General features: G+C 38.4%; 1 pseudogene; it reads right to left on the bottom strand.

Moving 5' to 3' along the window:
* Positions 1-3,345: 3,345 nt before the first annotated feature.
* Positions 3,346-4,563, bottom strand: LOC149228322 (two-pore potassium channel 3-like; annotated as a pseudogene).
* Between the last annotated feature and the right edge of the window lie 1,922 nt (positions 4,564-6,485).

The following is a 6,485-nucleotide window of genomic DNA, read 5'->3' on the forward strand; positions in this document are numbered from 1 at the left end:
ACTCATGCCGTTCTTAAAATAAAAAATCGCGTAAGGGAAGAAGTGAAATCGACGCGATTTTCTCGCCAAATGCCGTGCTGATCTCCCCTCAAATGTGTTGGTCTCTCTCTCCACTCAGGGTACAGGCGTCTTCAACCCTATAGCTCTGATACCATGTCAAAATATGAACCAAATTTTATTAAATCAACTGAGCAACTTACAGGTGTGAAACACCACCTGTAAGACTGCCTCTATAGAACACGCTCTACCTTCCATTCATTACATGAGGAATATATATAACAAACACAAATTTAGGGAAGTTTAACAGGCTCCTAGAAAACAGGTACAGAATCCTAAACTAGGTTTCTGTTTGAACTATTACTCTATTAAGTGCGTTCTACATTAATCTCAACATTGAAATCTCGAGAAATCACCCCTCAATGACAAATCAATGGATTTATTTTATTGCAGCGATATTTGTATTGATGTTCCAATAATGTATTCTTGTTTGGCGTGAGAATAATCATAAGTTCTCTGTGGATCTCTGCGTTGGAAGCTCTATAAACTCTGTGTTGAAATTTGTGTTTGGATTTGTTGTAGTTGTGGGTTTGTATGTGTTTCAAACTAAGGTGTGTTGCGTTGACCTTTGCATATTTCTTTTGTATACAATCATGATGTAGCCGATGTAATTTATTTCTATATGGACCTGTGTTGAAACTTGTTTTGGAGATCTGCATCAAAAATGTGTTGAGACCTATGATTGATATCTCCATTGAACCGTGGGGCAATGCTAGGCCATTGATTTATAAAAACAACCATGGAGCGTAGTGTTGAGCTTGAGGTTGTACAGCTTAAAACAATGCAGTTCTACATTTGTTGGTTGTTCGCCTTATGGAGTCATAAGCACGGTATGTATGCTCCAAAAATTAATCGCATTTCTGAAATCTCTCATATGTACTTGTAAAGAAATTACTCACAGGACAATAGAGGTTCGATACCTAGTTGCTAGCGCCTTTTTCACCGTACTTTTGATCAGATCCGATGTATGCCTTCAACATATTTTCATTTAATCCGATGTGTGTCATCATACATCATCGGATCCTCTACCTATTCTAATCTTCAACAGGGTTGTTAATTTGATGAATCGAATTGGGATTCCAAAAAGAAAAATGTATAAACTCTTTATGAGCTTTTTTTAATTCAAAATAGGAACGTGAGTTGACTAAAGTAGATTCGAAAACTTAAATGTTACTTGTGTGAAAGCTTGAATTGGTATAGTTATGGTGGAGAATGAGTGGAATATTGAAAAATCTTTGTGGGTCATGGGAAAGACATATTTGTGCTTTTTGGAGTAATAAGTGGATTTCATTTATTTTTGAGACCTAATATGTTAATGTGTTTATGTAGCGATAAGAGTTGTCATGAAAGCTTATTTTTAAAAGATATGTAATAATGAGGTTATGCTAATGTGTTTATGGAGCGATAAGAGTTGTCATAAAAACTTATTTTTAAAAGATCTGTAATAATGAGGTTATATTTTGTATTGGAGTAATAAGAAAATATTTTAAAGAGATAAAGTGTGTTATAAAATTAATTTTTTTGTATTAGTTCATTGTGTATGAGAAGAAGAAATATTTTGGAGTGATAAGGTGTAATTCTTTTTGTAAATTTGGAGTGATAAGGTTGTAATTAGAAGTAATGTTTTTCTTCGAGGGTTTGAACAATAATTTTTTTAGTTGAGTCAAGTCCAAGTTATGAATAGTTCAATTTTGTCAAGTTGAGTGAAATTTACAATTTTTTAAAATAAATGTAAAAGTCTAAATTTGAGTCCAAGTTAAGTTGAGAATCATTAGTGAAGATGTGGTCTTATGAGGAAATTTCCGGCTTCAACTTGTGAAACGCTCTACAATGGAGTTAAGATATGTCACATCTCCAGTTCAAGACCCTTCTTATGTTTTCATATTTTTTTTCTTTTGCTTAATTATATCAATTTTCTGAAGTTGTTGTACTGGAAATTTAATGTTAAAACTAAGGACTAGTAATATTCTTCCTTTACTACTATTCTTTGTAATTGTGGAGAATCTCATGTCCTCTTTTACTGACCTATTTATTTCCTAGTTTACGTGTGCCATCTATCACCCAATACTCTCAACTCCTCTAGGCTTTTAATGAGACATATATTTATTCAAATGTCAAAGGGACAATGATTCTTAACTTTTTGAACCTCACATCCCTTGTAGGAAATTCTCGTTCATTGATTGCAACATTACGGCATGTCATTTCACTAGTGGACGCCCAGATTGTTTTATACCAGTACCTAACAACTCCAAAAGCTTACTCCAAACATTGACTGTGTGAAGAACAAATAGGATGTTTTCAAACCATTTAACATCATGCAACCATATTCTTGGACTCCTTCCTAACCTAGAACAAGTACACGCTTAAATTAAAAAGAAAAATCATGGTTTTCCCCCTTAATGGTTTCCCCTCTGCTTTCTGCCCTACCCAGTATGCATAGTCCCCAAGGTTTCTGCCAGTTCCATGTCACCAAGTCAGTTATACTACGGTAAGGTTTTCTAGAATCCTACACATTCAACTATAAGACAAAGCTTTTAATGCATTTCCTCACATAATTGTGTCATCGTGTATTCTCTCCTTCAGGTTTGGCTAAATTCCCATATATTTAACCCTGATTGTACTTTCACTGGAATTACGAATCACTTGGGACAAATTTCACACTTAAACTTTGAGCATCAAATTATTTGCACTACACCGGGCCTTACCAAATTTAATTGTCAAAAGTTAAGCTATAGAAAAACCTAAGCTTAACTCCAATGCTTCATGAGTTTGTAGTAGATATTTCAAGATGATTTTCACTAAAAGCATGTAGCACGCTCAAAGCTTATGCTACTTTGCCAAATATAAACTTCTTCGTACTTTTCATGCCTTATTTTGTGCATCTTACAACTCTCCCAAAAATTATAGAGAGGTTCAGTGTAAGCTGCACAGAGTTAAATGTTGCAATAATGTACAAATTGATTGAGGAGATGGTTCCAGGGGAAGCATTGATCTAAGCGTTCACCCACTAATATTGATGAGAGTGGCTCATATGCTCCAGCATTACAATTTTATGCATCAGTATTTAACTATTTCCCCAAAATCTATTATCTACTTTCTTGAATTGGGTTTTTGGTAAACTCGAAAAGCTTTCAAGAACAAATATGTTTTTATGTTTCCATTAATAACAAGTAATGCTTCTTCCTCAAGTCATACAGATTGTAGAAGAAGAAAAACTGGAAAATAAACCAGAAGGAGACTTGCACGAATCACAAAATCAAAGGGGACAAAAGGAAGGGAAAGAAAACCTCACAACACATTGTTGTCAATATATGCGGCCTTCAAATCCTGAACTGTCATATCTCTTTGCAACACCCATTTCGCAAGCAAACAATAGCTACTATCAATCCTTGCTTCTTTCAAGTGCAAAAATTCTCACGCAACAACAAGGGTACTTACTATAAGCTAGATCATTGCAAACAACCAACCTGTGAGTGTCCTTAAGGCATAGTTTCCATAGCCAACAATCATCATCGACATCGTCAACAGGTAGAAAGGATCTATCCATCCAAATCTCTCCACACGGTGCATCACTCTTGCACCCAACACCAATACACAACACTACCACGCCGAGAGCAATTTGCACCCTCCATTTCTGATGTGCATCCTACTTTTCTTGACATCAACAAAATACGTCTTCATTATGTCATGGTAGCTTCCGTTGACAGCTTGGAGCAGGAAATTCTTCTGCTTATCCCACAACGTATGATACCATTCCAGTAAGAAAAATATCAATAAGCCCAAAACCAAAAAACACAACAAGCATGAAAACAACATTGTTAATGTTCTCGTTGAGGTAATATCTCCATAACCGATCGTGCACATCATCGCAATGCAGAAATAAAAGGCATCGGGGATGGAACTGGTTTATTTTCCTGCAAAATGATCCCTAATGAACCAAGAAATGCCTATTCGGAAGGAAAGATATATCGACAGCCCCAAAATAGCCTGCATCAAGATAGAAGAAACTGATTCTAACTCCAGCCTCTTAAGGCCTTCTCTCACGTTGTCCATTGTTAACATGGCAGGTGCAGTTCTCGAACTGTGAAAATTCTTCCTCCACCCTTTTTAAATGTGAATCACGTAATCAATAAATTGATTTTAAATATTTATTACTATCGTCAACAGCTACATTTAAGATGAATGAATTGTTTCATGTCATGGAACTCACTTGTCTTGTGGGCTTATTATCACAGAATATGTTTGAGACTTCTTCATTGACTCCATTTTAAATTTTAGACCCACATCCTTCAATGAATTCGACTCCCCGCTGTCAGAATATAGAATATTATAGAATACAGGCCTCTCTTTCCAGACCCCTGCACTCCTTAGGGAAGAGGGGCTTGGAAGGGACATGAGCATCGTCACCTGTTCATCTTTCAGCAAGCGAAAGAGCAAATTTTCTCCATGGCCAGACATTGAAGCTCTGCGCATAGGGCTCATATACGCCAATAATGGTTCCTCCATTCTCGCATTTAATCGAATAGTTGATAGGGTGTCACATGGAAAACATAACGCCTCCACTGTAATATCCCTTATTAGGGATATCCCTCAAACACAAGGAAACTCCAACCAGAGATGGACTGGGAGGGTGCTTACCAAATATGTCGCCTCTAAAAAGAGGACGAGATCTGGAGGCTACCTGGCCCTTTCCAAACATTGTCTAAGAGTATAGGAGAAAAACACACAAGTGGTATAGTAGTCGGGAAGCTTAAGAGATAAAAATAACAGTAGTGCAACATACAATAATGTATACATGGAATATAAGCAGATACTCAAGAAATGCTGAGAGAAATGCTAAGCCATTTTATTATACTGAGTAATGGAAAGAGTACAAGAGGTTATCAGAAAGATGACACCTTGACTTGCACAAGGCAAGTGAAGAAATACACTCAGAATGGTAAGGGAATGGCCTCTCTCTAAACTGCGTCCAAGCTGTCGATGAACTGTTGTGTTGCTGCTACTGCTAGAATCAAGAGAGGATTTGGGGTTATTTCCCTCCTCAGAAAATGCTGAAACTCTGGAATTAGCCTCTACTCAATAAACCCAGAAAATCCCAGAAAGATTTTCTAAAATAGCTGACCCTCGAAAATCACCCCCTTGAGGATCTACGTTATCCCTCAAGGCTCTGCGCTGCTCCTAAAGAGAATCCTCCAAAACTCTACCCGAAACTTTGCCAAAATCATCCAATATGCGAGGGATGATCCCTTGCTTAATATCCAAGCTCAAATCCTCCACAAAAGCCTAATCTCGAGCTCTTACCAAAAGAGACTGCGTCCTCCCCTCTCAAGACTGCGCAGTCATCAAAATGCTCAGTTCCTCCTCAACTCTAGAAATCGCTCCTCTTGCAAAATACTGTTGAAACTACCTTGCCCAAGCAGGCACTCGAAGTCCCCCGGGGTTAACGGTGAGATCTCTGAACGGAGACACTCGATGCACTAAACAGTGCTGCAGACAGGCTAAACAGCCAGCGTGCTCTAAGTCGAAGTGACTAGCTCAAATGAAACATAATCGAATGATCAAAATGAGGAGGCTCCTCTCTCCTTTATAGCATTGGCCTCTCTCAAAACCCTAAGGCCCACCTCCTCCAACATAGCCTCTCTCTTGCCATGTGCTCCTTTTCCATCTGCGCAGTCCCTCCAAGTGCTTACGTGGGCCCCCTTCTATACATGGTCCTTTGGCCGCCTTGGCTCCCCTTTAAAATTACAACGTTGTGCTACTAGGGAGTGATTTATTCAAAAAGTGAATTATGTCCCCCTTTCCTCACCTTTTTATTTATAAATAACTATAGAAGTCAAAATTGAGCTAAATCAAATATTCCAATTAGCCATGGCTAATTAGGAATATTACAATCTGCCCTAGAAAAATGTTGCTTGTCCTCAAGCAACTGAAGTGATGGATGCTGCAAAATTTTCTCACTCTCCCAAGTGGCATCCTCATCCAGTAAATTCTTCCACTTCCCCAAGAATTCGCAGACCATCCTGCTCCATATCTGCCTCTCCCTGGTATTAATAATAGCCTCTAGCTTCAACACCAAATGCCCTTCATCATCCGTGGGTGGTAGCTCATCTGTCATTGTCACCTGCTGCCCCAATGCCTTCTTCAGGCATGATACATGAAAAACGTTATGAATCTTACTGCCTTGGGGCAGCTCTAACTCATACGCAACCTGTCCAATCCTGCGTATTACCCTATATGGCCCATAAAAGCGGGGCTTGAGCTTTTCAGCTCCCTTCTACTTCAGTGACGACTGTCGGTATGGCTGTAATCATAGGTAGACCAAGTCCCCTACCTCAAACTATCTCTCCACTTGACCCCTATCAGCATACAATTTCTGCTGGTTCTATATTGTAGCCATATTATCCTTGAGAGCTCGAAGAATATCCTGA

This window comes from Pinus tabuliformis, chromosome J (assembly GCF_031772625.1).
Source record: "Pinus tabuliformis cultivar Carrire ecotype Pingquan chromosome J, CPIR1, whole genome shotgun sequence".
NCBI classification, from domain to species: domain Eukaryota; kingdom Viridiplantae; phylum Streptophyta; class Pinopsida; order Pinales; family Pinaceae; genus Pinus; species Pinus tabuliformis.